This window comes from Saccostrea cucullata, unplaced genomic scaffold (genome assembly GCF_032062105.1).
Source record: "Saccostrea cucullata isolate Sc308-1 unplaced genomic scaffold, CSIRO_AGI_Scuc_v1 ctg223, whole genome shotgun sequence".
Taxonomy (NCBI): Eukaryota; Metazoa; Mollusca; class Bivalvia; order Ostreida; family Ostreidae; genus Saccostrea; species Saccostrea cuccullata.
This window is the reverse complement of record NW_026927113.1, coordinates 174521-198138: the sequence shown is the minus strand read 5'-3', so window position 1 is coordinate 198138 and position 23618 is coordinate 174521. Positions and strand designations below refer to the sequence as shown.

Below are 23618 nucleotides of genomic sequence, written 5' to 3'. Positions count from 1 at the left end.
TTTTAATATTGGTTTAATTTCTATTTTTATAGTACGTGAGGGAGAGGGGAGTTAACTCTTCCTATGATTAATCTACGAGGGTTGTCCCGTAAAATCGTGGACAAAGCGTTTTTCTCGAAAAGTAATGGGCGCACTAAGCTGAAAATTTCAGTAAATGTTTATTTATCATATTTAAGTGCATGATAATTTTTTTGATAAAATATAGGCAAAAATAAAGATTTTATTATGCTTGAATGTGCATGGGGTATTGTCCTACGGCGCACGGACAAAAAAACCAAGATTTTATTAAAGAATACACAAGTTTGAATTCAAAATAAAAGTTTTCAATACATAAGATTTGGATTAAAATTATCCTAATTCAATTCCACAATCAATTTTGGAGTCTTTGTAAAAATTTGAAGGCATTTGGTTATTTCTTGGCAGTTTCTCGAGCATTCGAAATGGGAAAGTGGTAAACACAACACACGAAAAATGGCGACGTTTTATGACGTTACGGCGCACCGGAGAGTAGTTCCGTTTTAATTCGATGTTGAAATGACACCTTTAGAGACTTGAAATGACCATTGAAGAAAAAAGATTATAAAAATATCACCATATGTTAAGTATACAAATGAAATAGGTGTTTTCTTAGCGAAGTCTTTTTTGATCGAGTCCCTGGGGAGTACAAAACACACGGACAAACTCCTAATGTAATAGCAAAAGACGCAGTCACAGTAGACCGCCGATATGAGATTTTCTATTAGTTGAATGATGGTGGGAATATTGTCCGTAACTTACTGATAAATCTTCAGAAGATCGCATGAGGGTGCCAACTGGTTCTTTGACTGTTTATGGAGACTAAAGATTGTGTATCAATGAAATTCCTAAATTTAAGTCGGACTCATCCAACTTCATTTTCACCAAAGATAAAACGTGACGCTGTTTTAGACACTTTGACGTTATAATCCATGCGCCGTAAAGTGATACAATACATGGCATAAAATCACATAATTTGTTTATGTATGCATATATTTATCTGAAATTTGCTGTGTATATTACTAAAATATGTACTAAATAATAGTGAAAATTTCAGAACGCAGTGATGTTTATTTTTTACACTAAACAACTTGTCCACGATTTTACGGGACAACCCTCGTATATGTATCATTCGGAGAAATGATACATATAGATTAAATACAGGAAGAGTGAACTTCATTCGATTATTTCTTTTTTTATTACTTAATAATTTTGTTTTCCTCATTAAATAATTTTTTCTTATTTCAATTATCTTGTTTTCTTTGTGAAAAAATTTCGTTTTTCCTTGATTAATATTTATTTTCGGTTCGCATTTTTAGCTTCCGTACGTCTTCATTTTTCTTACAGTTTGTCTAATTATTTCATTAATAACTGCCCTCCACATAAAATATAAAAAAAAAAATAAAAAAGAATTATAAAGTATAATTTATTGCTTACATTTTTGTTAAAAAAAAATATAACTACAGAAAAAATTCTTTTATTTCAAGCACTTGTTGATTAAATAAAAAATATATTTGAAAGTTTAATCCTGTTAACATTTTCATTCTAAATTTCTTCAAGGAATAGTGTTGATGACAAAGGTTTATACATTTGTTCTTTTGAGTAAATATAGAAATATGTTTAGTTTTCATAGGATTATTTCTGAGAAGGCATTTGATAGGTTTTATATTTTGACGGATCGTCTATATCGCGGATGTGGATTTTGGTTTCGTTCGTCAGATGTATATCATCAGATGTTTTCAAGACTGAACGGCCTTTAGCCTTACATGGAACAAGGTCTGTCTTGGGATGTTTCATTTCAAACACAACATCCGTTTTCCCTTGGTCCCTGTGACCTTCCCAGTATTTTGTCATGCCATCATAATTATTCTTCGCAATCGCATCTCTTGAATGTTCTGGCCCCATCTTTGTTACGTAAGTTCCGGTACCGAATGCAGCATCATCCGTAGTTGAAGTTTTTTCTGATTTTTTAATCTTTTGATCTTTGATTATATTTCTTGCTCCAGATCTGGAAGTATGATGATAAACTACTGTTTCCTCCGAATCACTCATAATCTATCTGATGATCTACAGAAAGAAAAACGTATAATTAAACACAGTAAAACCAAAGTCTTAAATAAAAAAAAAAAGCTAGGTTTAAATTAAAAAAAAATATTAAAATCACCTACTATTATTATAGAGGTCATGATCTAATTGTTTTGTATTCTATTCAGTTTAAAATTTAGAGTCCTAGTTAAGATGTTTTTTTCTCATTTTTTAAAATATTCTATTTAAGGAATGACTCTAATTCTTGTCCAAATTATTCGATGATAACCTGGTTTGGGTCAGTTTACGCTTTATAATCCGCAAAGCAAACCAGGTTATCATCAAATAATTTGGCCAAGAATTAGAGTCAATAATTTAATTATAAAATAATTAAACAACTGTGGGTGTAAAAGAGTTGCTTTTTATGAGTTCAAATTTGCCACTCAGTAATACATCCCTAGTAACGGAAGTGATATGAAACAAGGGGAGGTAATAACTGATATACAGATCTAGCATCCATGATGTTTGTGTACACAAGTAAGATCGAGCTACTGTTTGAAGTTAAAGGTACATTTATTAAATCTGGAATTTCCCATGAATTCCAAGGACTGGAAATGGGGATTGTATGGATACATATGATTCAGCTGGTTGTCAAGGGGGGTGGGGGGGGGGGTCCCCATACAAAACCCGGTTATTATGTTCCCCAAACGAAGTTGGGGAACATATTGTTTTTACTCTGTTTCTTATTATGTTCCCCAAACGAAGTTGGGGAACATATTGTTTTTACTCTGTTTCTTATTATTAAGGTCTTCCGTTTCCAACGGATTTTCAGTGAAAGTAAAGGAAGAATTGTAGAGTTGCGGGCTGGTGTCCAAATCTTTCTAGCGCAAAAGGCGCCGAAGCTCGGTAGGGCCCGAAAAAATATATCAGAAACATCTCACAAAATTTGACACCTTTTGTTTCATATCTTCTTATCTCTTTATAATTTGTTAAGACATATTGAACGAAAGTTGTGCAGAATTACAAGAACTATTACATGATATGAAGAAAATGGGGCTGACTCCTCAAATTAGGGGCTCAGAGGGGCCAGAAGTCTTTCATCTTTAACTCTTTCATGATCAATATTTTGTGATACATTACAGAAGCAAAGATGTTCATATTAACAATTTGCAACAATATATTATAAAATTTCGGTCATATGTTACGTAATTAGGGGTCACAAGGGGCCAAAATTCTAAATCTTTGACGCTTCATATCTCGAAAAGGGGGAAAATTTTGATAAGCAATATTGAACAAAAGATGGTCAGAATAATGATTTAAACAATATGCATACTTTGATTTTTTGTAAAATGGCCCCATTAAGGACTTGTCGGGGTGGCCCCTAAATATTTATATTAAGCATATCTTCTAAACAAAAAGAAATTTCTGAATAGTTGTAGAACAAAAAGTCTTTAAAATCACAAGACCTTTCGTTTGATGTCAAGAAAATCGGGCTGACTCCTCAAATTAGGGGCTCAGAGGGGCCAGAAGTCTTTCATCTTTAACTCTTTAATGATCAATATTTTGTGATACATTACAAAAGCAAAGTTGTTCATATTAACGATATGCAACAAAATATTACAATATTGTGGTAATATATTACGTAATTAGGGGTCACGAGGGGCCAGAATGCTAAATCTTTGACGCTTCATATCTCAAAAAAGAGGGAAAATTTTGATAAGCAATATTGAACAAAAGATGGTCAGAATAATGATCTAAACAATATGCATACTTTGAATTTTTGTAAAATGGCCCCATAAAGGACTTGTCGGGGTGGCCCCTAAATATTTATATTAAGCATATCTTCTAAACGAAAAGAAATCTCTGAATAGTTGTAGAACAAAAAGTCTTTAAAATCACAAGACCTTTCGTTTGATATCAAGAAAAAGGGGCTGACTCCTCAAATTAGGGGCTCAGATGGGCCAGAAGTCTTTCATCTTTAACTCTTGAATGATCAATATTTTGTGATACATTACAGAAGCAAAGTTGTTCATATTAACAATTTGCAACAATATATTATACTATTTTGGTCATATGTTACGTAATTAGGGGTCACAAGGGGCCAGAATGCTAAATCTTTGACGCTTCAAATCTTGAAAATGGGGAAAATTTTGATAAGCAATATTGAACAAAAGATGGTCAAAATAATGATCTTAACAATATGCATACTTTGAATTTTTGTAAAATGGCCCCATTAAGGACTTGTCGGTGTGGCCCCTAAATATTCATATTAAGCATATCTTCTTAACGAAAAGAAATCTCTGAATAGTTGTAGAACAAAAAGTCTTTGAAATCACAAGACCTTTCGATTGATATCAAGAAAAAGGGGCTGACTCCTCAAATTAGGGGCTCAGAGGGCCAGAAGTCTTTCATCTTAAACTCTTTAATGATCAATATTTTGTGATACATTACAGAAGCAAAGTTGTTCATATTAACAATTTGAAACAATATATTATACTATTACGGTCATATGTTAGGTAATAAGAGGTCACAAGGGGCCCGAATGCTAAATCTTTGACGCTTCATATCTCGAAAATGGGGAAAATTTTGATAAGCAATATTGAACAAAAGATGGTCATAATAATGATCTTAACAATATGCATACTTTGAATTTTTGTAAAATGGCCCCATTAAGGACTTGTAGGTGTGGCCACTAAATATTTATATTAAGCATATCTACTAAACGAAAAGAAATCTCTGAATAATTGTAGAACAAAAAGTCTTTGAAATCACAAGTCCTTTCGTTTGATATCAAGAAAATGGGGCTGACCCCTCAAATTATGGGCTCAAAGGGGCCAAAATTCTTTTATTTATAACTCTCTAATGATCAATATTCTGTTTTACATTACTGAAGCAAAAGTATTTATCTTAAAGATTTGCAACAATATATTATACAATTTTGATCATATGTTACGTAATTAGGGGTCAGAAGGGGCCAGAATGTCAAATCTTTGATACTTTATATCTCGAAAAGGGGGAATATTTTGATAAGCAATATTGAACAAAAAATGGCAAGAATAATGTTCTTAGCAATATGCATACTTTGAATTTTTGTAAAACGGCCCCATTGAGGACTTGTAGGGGTGACCCTTAAATATTTTTATTTAGCATATCTCCACAACGAATAAAAATCTCTGAATAAGTGTTGAACAAAAAATCTTCAAAATCACAAGACCTATCATTTAATATCAAGAAAAAAGGGCTGACTCCTTAAATAAAGGACTTAGAGGGTCAAAAGTATTTCATCTTCAACTCTTTCATGATCAATGTTTTTTTAAAAGTATCCATTATGAGAAGCAAAGATATTCATCTTAATGATTTGCAACAATACATTATAAAGTTTTGATCATATGTTTCGTAATAAGTGGTTGCAAGGGGCCAAAATGCTATATCTTTGATGCTTTATATCTCAAAAAGAGGGAGTATTTTTATAAGCCATATTGAACAAAACATGTTCAGAATATCGTGATAAAATCAGAAATATAAAAATAAATGAAGGAAAACTTAATGTCATTCTCTTTTAACGAATATCTCAGTCAAAATCACATGTCATCTTATCGAGAAATTCAACGGAAGACCTACTCGTTGCTCGCAACGAGATCTCATCTAGTTATTATTATTATTATTCCTGGGAAAATTTTGTCCTCGAGTGATCTTGTAAACTACACATCCGAGTAAGGTAAAATGTTTTTAGGGTCAGTAGACATGTTATGTAGATTTGCCGAACAAAGGTCATTTTGCGCGCACGTGCTTGCAAGAGCGCGCACGTGCAACACGAAAAATGACGATTTAATTGATATCAGCGTAACTTTTTACATTTTTGATGAAATGCTTTGAAACTGATAATATACGGATATATTAGTAGCATAGACAATAAGACATGGTCAAAATAGCAAGATCTCACGCGCATGCACGTGCGCTTCGCTCTGATTGGCTGAAACTAAAGTCTCAATATCTTTCTTGTTTTTTGATGAAATCCTTTGAAATTTTGAACATAGCCATGCATTAGGATATCCTACAAAATGATATATAAAAATTATCATGAAAACACGTGCATGCACGTGCGCTGCAATCTGATTGGCTGAAACTTTAAATAGCTATAACTCCCTTGGTTTTCAACCAAACAGGATGTGATTTGGAACATAGATAGATATAATATACTTCTACAAGAAGGTATGGTCACCATGCACATCCATACACGTGCGTGTACATGCACTGCAATCTGATTGGCCGAAACTTTAAATAGCTATAACTCCCTTAGTTTTCAATTAAACAGGATGAGATTTGGAACATAGATAGATATAATGGACTTCTACAAGAAGGTATGATCACCATGCACATCAATACACATGCGTGAACGTATGCTGCAATCTGATTGGCTGAAACTTTAATCAGCTATAACTCCCTTGGTTTTCAACCAAACGGAGTGGGATTTAGAACATAGATAGATGTAATGGACTTCTACAAGAAGGTATGTCACCATGCTCATGTATGCACGTGCGTGCACGTGAAATGAATAAAATCAAAAATACACTTGAATGAGCGTATTCTTTAATACTTTTGGATTAAATACTTTAATACTTAGTATATTAAAGTATACAGATTGTGTAGAAAAGATGATATGGTCATTACGCACATGCATTCACATGCGCACGCGTGCAGTGCTAAATTTGAATGAACTTGGTACCCTTCTGGGTAAACGTTGTTAAAGTCTCAAATGCATAAAGTTTGTCTTATTTAATGAAGCTTACAGGGAATATGGCACCAAAAGGGAGATGGGGAGCGTTTGGGGAACATCTGTAACGGCCCCCGTTACAATTAGCACTAGTTATTATTAGGGTCTTCCGTCTCCAACGGAAGACCCTTCTATTATTCTATTGTTTCTTTTTCACTTTTATTATTAGGGTCTTCCGTCTCCAACGGAAGACCCTTCTATTATTCTATTGGTTTTTTTTCACTTTTATTATTATTATTCTTCTTCCTTTTTCTTTACAATTTTTGTGCAGAAGATTTCTCAGAGATGGCTCGACCGATTTACTTGAAAATTTCAGAGATGATGTATCTTTATCTAGACCTTATACGTTTTTTTCATTTTTTGGAAATTCACTTCCGGTCGGAAGTTATCGCCCTTTCAGTGATTTTTAGAGGGTCTCCTTGTCCTTAAGTTAACTCAAAAACGACATTAGCTACAGAGTTGAAATTTTCAGAGATGATAGACGACACATTGCTGAATTGCACAATGGATTTAAAATTTTTCAGAAAGGTCCAATATGGAAGCTCGGTAGGGGTCAAAATCTAGGACACGAATCATGAGTGAATTTTGGAGACATTTTGTATCATATCTTTTAAAATATAATTATTTTGTTAAGACATACTGAACAATATTTGTGAGGAATGCCAAGATCTTTAATATGATACCAAGAATAAAGTGCTGACTCATCACATTAAGGAGGAAAAGGGGCCAAAAGTATTCATTCAATAACTGTTTAGCAATCAGTTTTTTGTTATACATTACTGAAGCAAAAATGTTTATCTCAACAGTCTTCAACTGTATATTATGATTTTTATGTCGTATATTACATGATTAGGGGCCAAAAGGGGCCAAAATGCTAAATCTTTGATGCTTTATATCTCGAAAGTGAGAAATATTTTGGCTAGTAATATTGAAGAAAAGATGTTCAAAATCATGTTCTAAACAATATACAACCTTTCACTTTTCGCTAAATGTCCCCATTAGGGAGTTAAAGGGTTGGCCCCTAAATATCTCTTTTGCAAATAACTCGAAAACGAAAAAGAATCTCTGAATAGTTGTTGAACAAAAAGTGTTCAAAATCCTAAGAGCTTCAAGATGAAATCCAGAAAAAGGGTCTGGGCACTCAAATAAGGGGCCAAAAGGGGCTAAAAGTCTTTTTTCGATAACTCTTAAACGGTCAATATTTTGTTATACATTACTGAAGCAAAAATGTTTATCTCAACAATCTGCAACTGTATATTATGATTTTTATGTCGTATATTACATAATTAGGGGCCACAAGGGGCCAAAATGCCAAAACTTTGACGCTTTATATCTCGAAAGTGAGAATTATTTTGATAAGTAATATTGAACAAAAGATGTTCAAAATCATGTTCTGAACAATATGCAACCTTTCATTTTTCGCTTAACGTCCCCATTAGGGAGTTGAAGGGTTGGCCCCTAAATATTTCTTTTGCGAATAACTCAAAAACAAAAAAGAATCTCTGAATAGTTGTTGAACAAAAAGTGTTCAAAATCCTAAGAGCTTCAAGATGAAATCCAGAAAAAGGGGCTGGGCACTCAAATTAGGGGCCAAAAGGGGCTAAAAGTCTTTTTTCGATAACTCTTAAACAGTCAATATTTTGTTATACATTACTGAAGCAAAAGTGTTAATCTCAACAATCTGCAACTGTATATTATGATTTTAATGTCGTATATTACATAATTAGGGGCCAAAAAGGGGCCAGAATGCTAAATCTTCGACGCCTTATATCTCGAAAATGAGAAATTTGTTGACAAGTAATACTAAACAAATGATGTTCAAAATCATGTTCTGAACAATATGAATCCTTTCATTTTTCGCTAAACGTCCCCATTAAGGAGTTGAGGGCTTGGCCCCTAAATATTTCTTATGCGAATAACTCAAAAACGAAAAAGAATCTTTCGTTGTTGAACAAAAAGTCATTAAAATCATGAGAGCTTTTAGATGATATGAAGAAAAAAGGGTTGATCCCTAATGTTTGGGGCCGTGAGGGGCCAAAAGTCGATTTTTTAAAAGTCTTTAATGTTCTATGTCTTTTTACAGATTATGAAAAATCATTATTTTAGAATGAAAATCTCAATCAAAATCTTATCTCATCTTATCAAGAATCGGACGGAAGACCCAATCGTTGCTCGCAACGAGATCGTATCTAGTTATTCTTTTTTTTCTTTACAATTTTTTTGCAGAAGATTTCTCGAAGACGGTTCGATCGATTTTGTTCAAATTTTCAGAGATTATGTGTTTCTGTCTGAAGTTTGTACCCCGACTCAATTTTGAAAAAATCACTTCCGGTCGGGAGTTATCGCCCTTTCAGTGATTTTTAGAGGGTCTCTTGTCCTTGAGTAATCTCAAACACGGCATAGGCTAGAGAGCTGAAATTTTCAGCGATGATAGACGACACTTTGGTGAATTGCAGAATAGTTTTAAAAATTTCCAAAATTGTATAGTATGGAAGCTCGGTAGGGGTCAAAATGTAGGACACGAATCAAGAGTGAATTTTCGAGACATTTTGTATCATATCTTTTAAAGTATAACGATTTTGTTAAAACATACTTAATGAAATTTGTGCAAAATGACAAGATCTTTAAAATGTTATCAAGAAAAAAGTGCTGACTCATTACATTAGGGGCCGAGAGGGGCCAAAATCTTCATTGAATAGCTCTTTAACAGTCAATATTTCGTTATACATTACTCAAGCAAAAATGTATATCTTGAAAATCTACAACTATATATTATATTATTTATGTCATATGTTACATAAATAGGGGCCACAAGGGGCCAGAATGCTAAATCTTTGACACTTTATATCTCGAAAGTGTGAAATATTTTGATAAGTATTATTGAACAAAAGATTTTCAAAATAATGCTCTGAACAATATGCAACCTTTTATTTTACGCTAAAGGACCCCATTAAGGAGTTGTAATACATTACTGAAGCAAAAATGTATATCTTGAAAATCTACAACTTTACATTATAATATTTATGTCATATGTTACATAAATAGGGGCCACAAGGGGCCAGAATGCTTAAAGTTTGACACTTTATATCTCGAAAGTGAGAAATATTTTGATAAGTAATATTGAACAAAAGATTTTCAAAATAATGCTCTGAACAATATGCAACCTTTCATTTTACGCTAAACGACCCCATTAAGGAGTTGAAGGGTTGGCCCCTAAATATTTCTTTTGCAAATAACTCTAAAACTAAATAGAATACCTGAATAGTTGTTGAAATAAAAGGTTCAATATCCTAAGAACTTTAAGGGGAAATCAAGAAAAAGGGGCTGGCCACTCAAATTAGGGGCCAAGAGGGGCCAAAAGTCTTCAATCAATAACTCTTTATCAGTAAATATTTTGTTATACATAACAAAGCATGAAGCATGAAGCAAAGATGTTTATCTCAACCGTTTAAAACTATAAATTATGATTTTTATGTCGTATTGTACATAATTAGGGGCCACAAGGGGCCAGAATGCTAAAAGTTTGACGCTTTTTATCTCGAAAGTGAGAAATATTTTGATAAGTAATATTGAACAAAAAATGTTCAAAATCATGTTCTGAACAATATGCAACATTTTATTTTACGCTAAAGGACCCCATTGAGGAGTTGAAGGGTTGGCCCCTAAATATTTCTTTTGCAAGTAACTCTAAAACTAAAAAGAATCTCTGAATAGTTGTTGAACAAAAAGTGTTCAATATCCTAAGAACTTTAAGGGGAAATCAAGAAAAGGGGGCTGGGCACTCAAATTAGGGGCCAAGTGGGGCCAAAAGTTTTCAATCGATAACTCTTTATCAGTCAATATTTTGTTATACATTACTGAAGCAAAATTGTATATCTCAACAATCTACAGCTATATATTATGATTTTAATGTCGTATTTTACATAATTAGGGGCCATAAGGGGCCAAAATGCTAAATATTTGACGTTTTATATCTCAAAAGTTGGAAACATTTTGATAAATAATATTGAACAAAAGATGTTCAAAAGAATGTTTTGAACAATATGCAACCTTTCATTTTTCGCTAAACGTCCCCATTAAGGAGTTGAAGGGTTGGCCCCTAAATATTTCTTATGCAAATAACTCGACAACGAAAAAGAATCTCTGAATAGTTGTTGAACAAAAAATGATCAAAATCGTTAGAGCTTTAAGATGATATGAATAAAAAAGGCTGATTCCTAAAATTAGGGGCCGTGAGGGGCCAAAAGCCGATTTTTAAAAAGTCTTTAATGTTAAATGTCTTTTAACAGATTATGGAAAATCATTATTTTAGAATGAAAATCTCAATCAAAATCTTATCTCATCTCATCAAGAATAGGACGAAAGACCCACTCGTTGCTCGCAACGAGATCGTATCTAGTTAAGGTCTTCCGTCTCCAACGGAAGACCTTCTTGTTAGGGTCTTCCGTCTTCAGCGGAAGACCCTTCTATTATTCTTCGGTTTCTTTTTCACTTTTATTATTATTAGGGTCTTCCGTCTTCAGCGGAAGACCCTTCTATTATTCTTCGGTTTCTTTTTTACCTTTATTAGGGTCTTCCGTCTTCAGCGGAAGACCCTTCTATTATTCTTCGGTTTCTTTTTTACCTTTATTAGGGTCTTCCGTCTCCAACGGAAGACCCTTCTATTATTCTATTGTTTCTTTTTCACTTTTATTAGGGTCTTCCGTCTTCAGCGGAAGACCCTTCTATTATTCTTCGGTTTCTTTTTTACCTTTATTATTATTATTATTATTATTATTATTATTATTTTTATTCTTTTTTCTTCTTACAAAATTTGTGCAGACGATTTCTCGCAGATGGCTCATTCGATTTGCTTCAAATTTTCACAGTCGATGCGTTGTCATCTGAAGTTAATTCCGGCAAATTATTTCTTGGAAATTCACTTCCGGTCGGGAGTCATCGCCCTTTGATCAAAATTTGGAGGACCTCCTTGTCTGTGATGGAACTCAAAAACGGCTCAAGCTAGAAAGCTGAAATTTTAAGTGATGATAGAGGACATGTTGCCATGTTGCAACATGGTCAGGATATTTTCCGGAAGTGCCTAGTATGGAAGCTCGGTAGGGGTCAAAATTTAGGACACGTTTTATGAGTGATTTTTTGAGACATTTTGTATCATATCTTTTAAAATATAAATATTTTGTTAAAACATACTGAACAACATTTGTGCAAAATAACAAGATCTAAAATATGATATCAAGAAAAATGTGCTGACTCATCAAATTAAGGGCTGAAAGGGGCCAACAGTTTTTATTCAATAACTCTTTTAAAGTCAATATTTTGTTATACATTACTGAAGCAAAGATCTTTATCTCAACCATATACAACTATATATTATGGTTTTTATGTCGTATGGTACATAATTAGGGGCCACAAGGGGCCAGAATGCTAAATCTCTGATGCTTTATATCTCGAAAGTGAGAAATATTTTGATAAGCAATATTGAACAAAAGTTGTTCAAAATAATGTTCTGAACAATATGCAATCTTTCATTTTTTGCTAAACGTCCCCATTAAGGAGTTGAAGGGTTGGCCCCTAAATATTTCTTTTTCTCATATCTCAGAAACGAAAAAGAATTTCTGAACAATTGTTGAACACAAAATGTTTAAAATCTTAAGATCTTTAAGATGAGATCCCGAAAAAGGGGCTGGGCACTCGAATTAGGGGCCAAGAGGGGACAAAAGTCTTCAATTGATAACTCTTTATCAGTTAATATTTTGTAATACATTACTGAAACAAAGATGTTCATCTCAACCATCTACAACTATATATTATGATTTTCATGTCGCATGGTACATAATTAGGGGCCACAAGGGGCCAGAAAACTAAATCTTTGATGCTTTATATCTCGAAAGGGAGAAATATTTCGTTAAGCAATATTGAACAAAAGATGTTCAAAATAATGTTCTGAACAATATGCAACCTTTTATGTTTTGCTTAACGTCCCCGTTAGGGAGTTGAAGGGTTGCCCCTTAAATATTTCTTTTGCTAATATCTCAAAAACGAAAAAGAATTTCTGAATAGTTGTTGAACACAAAATATTCAAAATCTTAAGAGCTTTAAGATGATATGAAAAAAGAGGGCCGATTCCTAAAATTAGGGGCCGTTAGGGGCAAAAGGCCGATTTTTTAAAGTCTCTAATGTTCAATGTCTTTTTACAGATTTCGGTAAATCATTATTTTAGTATGAAAATCGCAATCAAAATCTTATCTCATCTCATCAAGAATTGGACGGAAGACCCACTCGTTGCTCGCAACGAGATCTCATCTAGTTATTATTATTATTATTATTATTCTTTTTCTTCTTACAATTTTTGTGCAGAAGATTTCTCGGAGATGGCTCGATCGATTAACTTGAAATTTTCAGGAAAGGTGTGTCGTCAACTAAACCTGATCCGTTTTTCTCATTTTTTCGAAAATCACTTCCGGTCGGAAGTTATTGCCCTTTAATCAAAATTTAGAGGACCTCCTTGTCATCACCAGAACTCAAGAACGGCTAATGCTAGAACACTGAAATTTTTACCAAAGATAAAGGACATGTTGTCAAGATGCACAATGGTTTTCAAATTTTCCGGAAATGCCTAGTATGGAAGCTCGGTAGGGGTCAAAATCTAGGACACGTATCATGACTGAATTTTTGAGACATTTTGCATCATATCTTTTAAAATATAATTATTTTGTTAAAATATACTGAGCAATATTTGTGCAAAATGACAAGATCTTTAATATGATATCAAGAAAAATGTGCTGACTCATCACATTAGGGGCCGAGAGGGGTCAAAAGTATTTATTCGATAACTCTTTAACAGTCAATATTTTGTTATTAATTACTGAAGCAAAAATGTTTATCTCAATAATCTACAACTATACATTACAATTTGAGTGTCATATGGTGCATAATAAGGGGCCATAAGGGGCCAGAATGCTAAATCTTTGACGCTTTATATCTCAAAAGAGGGAAATATTTTGATAAGTAATATTGAACAAAAGATGTTCAAAATGATGTTCTGAACAATATGCAACCTTTAGTTTTTCGCTATACGTCCCCTTTAAGGAGTTGAAGGGTTGGCCCCTAAATATTTCTTTTGCAAATAACTCCAAAACGAAAGAGAATCTCTGAATAGTTGTTGAACAAAAAGGGTTAAAAATCCTGAGAGCTTCAAGATGAGATCAAGAAAAAGGGGCTTGGCACTCAAATTAAGGGCCGAGAGGGGCTAAAAGTCTTTAATCGATAACTCTTTAGCAGTCAATATTTTGTTATACATAACTGAAGCAAGAATGTTTATCTCAACAATCTACAACTACATATTATGATTTGAATGTCGTATGGTGCATAATAAGGGGCCATAAGGGGCCAGAATGCCAAATCTTTGACGTTTTATATCTTAAAAGTGGAAAATACTTTGATAAGTAATATTGAACAAAAGATGTTCAAAATAATGTTCTGAACAATATGCAACCTTTAGTTTTTCGCTATACGTCCCCTTTAAGGAGTTGAAGGGTTGGCCCCTAAATATTTCTTTTGTAAATAACTTGAAAACAAAAAAGAATCTCTGAATAGTTGTTGAACAAAAAGTGTTCAAAATCCAAAGAGCTTTAAAATCAGATCAAGAAAAAGGGACTGGGAACTCAAATTAGGGGCCAAAAGGGGCCAAAAGTCTTTAATCGATAACTCTTTAGCAGTCAATATTTTGTTAAACATTACTGAAGCAAAAATGTTTATCTTAACAATCTACAACTATATATTATGATTTTAATGTCGTATGCTACATAATAAGGGGCCATAAGGGGCCAAAATGCTAAATCTTTGACGCTTTATATCTCAAAATTGGGAAGTATTTTGATAAGTAGTATTGAACAAAAGATGTTCAAAATAATGTTCTGAATAATATGCAACCTTTCATTTTTCGCTAAATGTCCCCATTAAGGAGTTGAAGGGTTGGCCCCTAAATATTTCTTTTTCAAATAACTCGAAAACGAAAGAGAATCTCTGAATAGTTGTTGAACAAAAAGTGTTCAAAATCCTGAGAGGTTAAAGATGATATGAAGAAAAAAAGGGCTGATCCCTAATATTAGGGGCCGTGAAGGGCCAAAAGTTTTTTTGAGTCTTTATGTTCAATGTTTGTTTACAGATTATGGAGGCAAAATCGTTCTTCTTCACAATCTTTATCATTATTTTAGAATAAAATTCTCAATCAAAATCTTATCTCATCTTATCAAGAATCGGACGGAAGACCCACTCGTTGCTCGCAACGAGATCGTATCTAGTTATTATTTTTATTCTTTTTTCTTCTTACAAAATTTGTGCAGAAGATTTCTCGCAGACGGTTCGTTCGATTTGCTTCAAATTTTCACAGTCGATGCGTTGTCATCTGAAGTTAATTCCGGCAAATTATATTTTTGAAATTCACTTCCGGTCGGAAGTTATCGCCCTTTGATCGAAATTTAGAGGACCTCCTTGTCTGCGATGGAACTCAAAAACGGCTCAAGCTAAAAAACTGAAATTTTAGTGATGATAGAGGACATGTTGCCATGTTGCAACATGGTCAGGATATTTTCCGGAAGTGCCTAGTATGGAAGCTCGGTAGGGGTCAAAATTTAGGACACGTTTTTTAAGTGATTTTTTGAGTCATTTTGCATCATATCTTTTAAAATATAATTATTTTGTTAGATCATAATGTACAACATTTGTGCAAAATATCAAGTTCTTTGATACGATATCAAGAAAAATGTGCTGACTCATCAAATTAAGGGCTGAAAGCGGCCAACAGTTTTTATTTAATAACTCTTTTAAAGTCAATATTTTGTCATACGTTACTGAAGCAAAAATGTTTATCACAATAATGAACAACTATATATTACAATTTTTATGTCGTATGATTCATAATAAGGGGCCACAAGGGGCCAGAATGCTAAATCTTTGACTCTTTTTATCTCAAAAGTGAGAAGTATTTTGATAAGTAATATTGAACAAAAGATGTTCAAAATCATGTTCTAAACAATATACAATCATTCATTTTTCGCAAAACGTCCCCATTAAGGAGTTGAAGGGTTGGCCCCTAAATATTTCTTTTGCAAATAACTCGAAAACGAAAAAGAATCTCTAAAGAGTTGCTGAACAAAATGTGTTCAAAATCCTAAGAGCTTTAAGATGAAATCAAGAAAAAGGGGCTGGGCACTCAAATTAGGGGCCAATGGGGGACAAAAGTCTTCTATCTCTAATTCTTTATGAGTTAATATTTTGTAATACATTACTGAAGCAAAGATGTTTATCTCAATGATTTACAACGATATATTATGATTTTTATGTCGTATGGCTCATGATTAGGGGCCATAAGGGGCCAGAATGCTAAATCTTTGACACTTTATATCTCGAAAGTGAGAAATATATTGATAAATAATATTGAACAAAAGATGTTCAAAATCATGTTTTGAACAATATACAATTTTTCATTTTTCGCCAAACGTCCCCATTAAGGAGTTGAGGGGTTGGCCCCTAAAAATTTCTTTTGCAAATAAATCGAAAACGAAAAAGAATCTCTGAAAAGTTGTTGAACAAAAAATGTTCAAATTTCTAAGAGCTTTAAAATGAAATCAAGAAAAAGGGGCTGGGCACTCAAGTTAGGGGCCAATGGGGGACAAAAGTCTTCTATCTCTAATTCTTTATGAGTTAATATTTTGTAATACATTACTGAAGCAAAGATGTTTATCTCAATGATTTACAACTATATATTATGATTTTTATGTCGTATGGCTCATAATTAGGGGCCATAAGGGGCCAGAATGCTAAATCTTTGACGCTTTATATCTCGAAAGTGAGAAATATTTTGATAAGTAATATTGAACAAAAGATGTTCAAAATCATGTTTTGAACAATATACAATTTTTCATTTTTCGCAAAACGTCCCCATTAAGGAGTTGAAGGGTTGGCCCCTAAATATTTCTTTTGCAAATAACTCGAAAACGAAAAAGAATCTCTGAAGAGTTGTTGAACAAGAAGTGTTCAAATTTCTAAGAGCTTTAAGATGAAATCAAGAAAAAGGGGCTGGGCACTTAAATTAGGGGCCAATGGGGGACAAAAGTCTTCTATCTCTAATACTTTATGAGTTAATATTTTGTAATACATTACTGAAGCAAAGATGTTTATCTCAATGATTTACAACTATGTATTATGATTTTTATGTCGTATGGCTCATAATTAGGGGCCATAAGGGGCCAGAATGTTAAATCTTTGACGCTTTATATCTCGAAAGTGAGAAATATATTGATAAGTAATATTGAACAAAAGATGTTCAAAATCATGTTCTAAACAATATGCAACCTTTCATTTTTCGCAAAACGTCCCCATTAAGGAGTTGAAGGGTTGGCCCCTAAATATTTCTTTTGCAAATAACTCGAAAACGAAAAAGAATCTCTGAAGAGTTGTTGAACAAAATGTGTTCAAAATCCTAAGAGCTTTAAGATGAAGTCAAGAGAAAGGGGCTGGGCACTCAAATTAGGGGCCAATGGGGGACAAAAGTCTTCTATCTCTAATTCTTTATGAGTTAATATTTTGTAATACATTACTGAAGCAAAGATGTTTATCTCAATGATTTACAACTATATAATATGATTTTTATGTCGTATGGCTCATGATTAGGGGCCATAAGGGGCCAGAATGTTAAATCTTTGACGCTTTATATCTCGAAAGTGAGAAATATATTGATAAGTAATATTGAACAAAAGGTGTTCAAAATCATGTTCTAAACAATATGCAACCTTTCATTTTTCGCTAAACGTCCCCATTAAGGAGTTGAAGGGTTGGCCCCTAAATATTTATTTTGCAAATAACTCGAAAACAAAAAGGAATTTCTGAACAGTTGTTGAACAAAAAGTGTTCAAAATCATAAGAGCTTTAAGATAAAATCTAGAAAAAGGGGCTAGGTACTAAAATTAGGGGCCAAGAGGGGCCAAAAGTCTTTAATCGATAACTCTTTATCAGTTTATATTTTGTAATACATTACTGAAGCAAAAATGTTTATCTCAACCATTTACAACTATATATTATGATTTTTATGTCGTATGGTTCATAATTAGGGGCAACAAGGGGCCAGAATGCTCAATCTTTGACGCTTTATATCTCGAAAGTGAGAAACATTTTGATAGGTTTTATTGAACAAAAGATGTTCAAAAAAATGTTCTAAACAATATGCAGTCTTTCATTTTTCGCTAACGTCCCCATTAAGGAGTTGAAGGGTTGGCCCCTAATTATTTCTTTTGCAAATAACTCGAAAACGAAAAAGAATCTCTGAATAGTTGTTGAACAAAAAGTGTTCAAAATCCTAAGAACTTTAAGATGATATCAAGAAAAAGGAGCTGGACACTCAAATTAAGGGCCAAGAGGGGCAAAAAATCTTTAATTGATAACTCTTTATCAGTTAATATTTTGTAATACATTACTGAAGCAAAGATGTTTATTTAAACAATCTACAACTATATATCAAGATTTTATTGTCACCTGGTACATAATTAGGGGCTACAAGGGGCCAGAATGTTAAATCTTTGACGCTTTATATCTCGAAAGTGAGAAATATTTTGATAAGTAATATTGAACAAAAGATGTTCAAAGTTAAATTCTGAACAATATGCAACCTTTCATTTTTCGCTAAAGGTCCCCATTAAGGAGTTGAAGGGCTGGCCCATAAATATTTCTTTTGCAAATAACTCGAAAACGAAGAAGAATCTCTGAATAGTTGTTGAAAAAAAAGTGTTAGAAATCATGAGAGTTTTAAGATGAAATCGAGAAAAAGGGGCTAGGCACTCAAATTAGGGGCCAAGAGCGGCCAAAAGTCTTTAATCGATAACTCTTTATCAGTTAATATTTTGTAATACATTAATGAAGCAAAGATGTTTTTCTCAACAATTTACAACTATATATTAAAATTTTTAAGTCGTATGGTACATGATTAGGGGCCAAAAGGGGCCAGAATGCTCAATCTTTGACGATTTATATCTCGAAAGTGAGAAATATTTTGAGTAGCAATATTGAACAAAAGATGTTTAAAATCAAGTTCTTAACATTATGCAACCTTTCATGTTTTGCTAAACGTCCCCATTAGGGAGTTGAAGGGTTGGCCCCTAAATATTTCCTTTGCGAATAACTCGAAAACGAAAAAGAATCTCTGAATAATTGTTGAACAAAAAGTGTTCAAAATTCTAAGAGCTTTAAGTCGAAATCAAGAAAAAGGGGCTGGACAGTCAAATTAAGGGCCAAGAGGGGCCAAAAGTCTTCAATCGATAACTCTTTAGCAGTTAATGTTTTGTAATACATTACTTAAGCAAAGATGTTTATCTCAACAATTTACAATTATATATTATGATTTTATGTCGTATGGTACATAATTAGGGACCACAAGGGGCCAGAATGCTAAATCTTTGACACTTCATATCTCGAAAGTGAGAAATATTTTGAGAAGTAATATTGAACAAAAGATGTTCAAAATCATTTTCTGAACAATATGAAACCTTTTATTTTTTGCTTAACGTCCCCATTAGGGAGTTGAAGGGTTGGCCCCTAAATATTTCTTCTGCTTTTAACTCGAAAATGAAAAACAATCTCTGAACACTTGTTGAACAAAAAGTGTTAAAAAGCATGAGATTTTTTAGATGATTTGAAGAAAAAAAGGGCTGGTCCCTTACATAAAGGGCCAAGAGGGGTCAGAATTGGAATTTATGACAGTTTAACGTTCAATATTTAAAAAATACCATCACGGCAGCACAATCGTTTTTCTTAAGAAAATTATCATTGTAAAAAAATCTCAATCAAAATCTTATCTCATCTCATCAAGAATCGAACGGAAGACCCACTCGTTGTTCACAACGAGATCTCATCTAGTTATTTTTCTTCTTCTTCTTCCTGGGTACTTTTTTGTCCGGGAATGATCTTGTAAACTGTACGTCCGATGTAGGTAAAACCTTTTTAGGGTCAGTAGACATGTTATGTAGATTTGCGGAATTAAGGTCATTTTGCGCGCACGTGCTTGCAAGAGCGCGCACGTGCAAAACGTGAAATGACCAATATAATGGATATTGCCGTAACTTTTCTATTTTTTGATGAATTTTTTGGAAACTCATAATGTAAGAATACATTAGTAATATAGACAAGATGACATGGTCAAAATAGCAAGATCTCACGCGCATGCACGTGCGCTTCGCTCTGATTGGCTGAAACTAAAGTCTCAATATCTTTCTTGTTTTTTGACAAAATCCTTTGAAATTTTGAACATAGCCATGCATTAGGATATCCTACAACATAATATATAGCAATTATCATAAAAACACGTGCATGCACGTGCGCTGATTGGCTGAAACTTTAAATAGCTATAACTCACGTGGTTTACAACCAAACGGGGTGGGATTTGGATCATAGATAGATATAATGGACTTCTACAAGAAGGTATGGTCACCATGCACATGCATGCACGTGCGTGTACATGCGCTGCAATCTGATTGGCTTAAAATTTAAACAGCTATAACTCCCTTGGTTTACAATCAAACGGGGTGGGATTTCAAACATAGATAGATGTAATGGACTTCTACAAGATGGTATAGTCACCATGCTCATGTATGCACGTGCGTGCACGTGAAAAAAGTAAAATAACAAATACACTTAAATGAGCGTATTTTTTAATAGTTTTGGATTAAATACTTTAATATTTAGTATATCAGAATATATAGATTGTGTAGACAAGATGATATGGTCATTACGCACATGCATTCACATGCGCAAGCGTGCAATGCTTAAATTTGAATGAACTTGGTACACATCTGGGTAAACGTTGTTAAAGTCTTAAATGCATAGAGTTTGTCCTATTTAATGAAGCCTCCAGGGAATATGGCACCAAAAGGGAGTTGGGGAGCGTTTGGGGAACATCTGTAACGGTCTCCGTTACAATTAGCACTAGTTAAGAAATAATTTGCGTTCCATTTTGGTAAACAACTAATGAGAGACTAGAATAAAAACAAAATTTAATTATATATTGATAAGAATTGAGTTGAATAATTAAAATAGCAAAACATAGGTAATCAAAGATTACGAAGCTCACCTCGACGAATGTTATCAGTTTAAGTAATGCAAATCTCACATCATATTTTCTTAATATTTAGTATTCATCCCAACAACAATATTCTTGCAAGTTGTGTTTAACCCCTTACATGGCATATACACATTTCTATGCGTGTAGCGTGAAAAACATGAATAGTGTAAACAAATATTCATAACTGTTAATACTGCAGATATCAAGGACTTCAAGTTCATTGGGAGTGATCTGTTCCCAAAACTTTAACCTGGTCTTTTGTATGGAAAATATAGGTCAGATCCAGCATCCGAAGCAAGTCTGATAGTGTCCATCCTTAGATGCATTATCCATGCAAGTTTGGTTGAGCTAGGGCTTATAGTTACTTGGGAATGAATATGTAGGTAAGATCCAGCATCCGAAGCAAGTCTGGTAGTGTCCATCCCTAGATACATCATCCATGCAAGTTTGGTTTAGCTAGGGTTTATAGTTACTTGGGAATGAAAAAGTAGGTCAGATCCAGCATCCGAAGCAAGTCTGGTAGTGTCCATCCCTAGATGCATCATCCATGCAAGTTTGGTCCAAGAAGGGCTTATAGATACTTTGAAATGAAAATGTAGGTCAGATCCAGCATCCGAAGCTAGCCTAGTAGTGTCCATCCTTAGATACATCATCAATGCAAGTTTGGTTCAGGCATATATGGCTTATAGTTACTTGGGAAGGAAAATATAGGTCAGATCCAGCATCCTAAGCAAGTCTGGTAGTGTTCATCCCTAGAGCATCATCCATGCAAGTTTGGTCCAAATAGGGCTTATAGTTCCTGTGGAATGGACCTGCTCAAAAAACTTTAACCTGGTCACTCATCTAGAAAATGTAGGTCAAATCCAGCATCAGAAGCAAGTCTGGTAGTGTACATCCCTAGATGCATCATCCATGCAAGTTTGGTCCAGGTAGGGCTTATAGTAACTTGGGAATGGACTTGCTCCTAAAACTTTAACCTGGGACGCCGACGCCGACACCGACGCCGACGCCAACGCCGGGGGTATAGCATAAGCTCATCTCGACTTCGTCGATGTGAGCTAAAAATCTTTTCATTATAAATTAAATTGATTTTGCGAAAGATAAATATTCATAGGTAACTACTAATTAAATTATGAGTTACATTTGTGAATTTGGAAAATTCAGTTTACATTATACGCACCTACTGGGCTGAATTCTCAAAGAAATATGAAATTTAGAAAAATCCAATAAAGTAATTTCGGTTTCAGATAGAAATTACCATTGACGTGGAGTGAATGCATAATAGCTCTCATACACTATGAATCAGCGTGTTTTAATATTATTAAGACTGGGGTTTTCATTGCGCAATTTTTCCCGCATCATAGAAAAATGAAGCGTATTTACTCAGGTCGAGACCACTAGATTTTCTGACGTCAGAATAAATTTGCATGTAAATTAGCTATCTGTTGACTTTACCCACTGATGAATGAGTCCCAATGCATTGTGGGCTACTACAAGTACTCAGCTGTGTTGAATATGAAGGCCAACTTGAATTGTCACTTGGAAACTTTTTTCAATTCTTTTCGAGAAGAATGGAAGAAATATATAAAATGATGTATAATCTTTTATTTCTATGCTCACATTTACAAAATTTGCTAAGCTTTATGAAGCCTTATATATCAACTTATAATACATCGACCTAAACCATTGTTCGAAGAGACGTACATGTAGTTGCTATCGTGTCGATAAAGCATTGAGTTTTTTTTTTCACGTGATATACGTGTACATAATTTTAGACAACAGTACACGGTGCGCTATTATTATTAAACCCCTAGATATTATCAAAAAGTTTTTAATGTAAATGCAAACATCAAAGCGTTTGCACATTATTCGAACTTTCGATGCAACCATTAATGATATAAAAACAACTCCAATATTAAATGTGAGCATGGAGCAATGTCTTGGTAATGTAGTAATCTTTCGATTTCGGACTTAAAAAGTGACAAAGAAGCTTTACGGTTTTTCCGGTGACGAAGTGAATGTTATGCCGAAATCGATGAAAACCACTGTCATCATTGAATCGTAAACATGTAGTAGAGTGTCATGCTTTCGGACTCATTCACTTGATTGGCGAACGGTGTGACGAAGATATCGTCACGTGTTGAAAGTTGCCTTCCATATAAGGTAGTGGTCTCGACCTGTTACTGTTTTAAAGCCATTTTTTAAATCAATAAAATCACTGAAGTTAAAGTAAGTTATCTATATAGAGGAAATAAAAACAAATATTTAGACTTTAACATTTATTATTTGGCGTTGTTGGTCGTGGCATAATATATAAGCAGCAAAGGGTCGCCAAGTAGAGCAGACCCAATATTAAAAAAAACACAGTTCCTATTTAACTGCTAAAAGAGCAACGTCTTTATTGGGAAGGGTTTTTAAGAAAATGTAATCAGGACTGTGATTATTTTTTGAAAATTTTAGGAGCTAAAAATGTCTGCTACCTTTCTGCTTGAAGCGCATGTAAAAAAAGGATGAGTATACCGAACCCGGCTTTGTACGCCGAACTCGAGCAAAATATTTCCTTATAAGATAAAGGCATCTATATTAAATTTATATAGATGCTGTTATAAATATAGAAGAATTAAAATATTATTTATACTTAAACATTTATTGTTTGGCGTTGTTGGTCGTGGTATAATATATAAGCAGCAAAGG

The 23618-nt window shown here is 33.6% G+C and overlaps 1 long non-coding RNA gene across 1 annotated transcript; it reads right to left on the bottom strand.

Moving 5' to 3' along the window:
- Positions 1 to 1860: 1860 nt before the first annotated feature.
- LOC134273487 (uncharacterized) lies at positions 1861 to 22201 on the bottom strand. The gene is made up of 2 exons (XR_009993405.1): positions 22105 to 22201; positions 1861 to 2082 (listed from the first exon to the last, which is right to left on the bottom strand). It is a non-coding gene; the product is annotated as an uncharacterized LOC134273487 (long non-coding RNA).
- Between the last annotated feature and the right edge of the window lie 1417 nt (positions 22202 to 23618).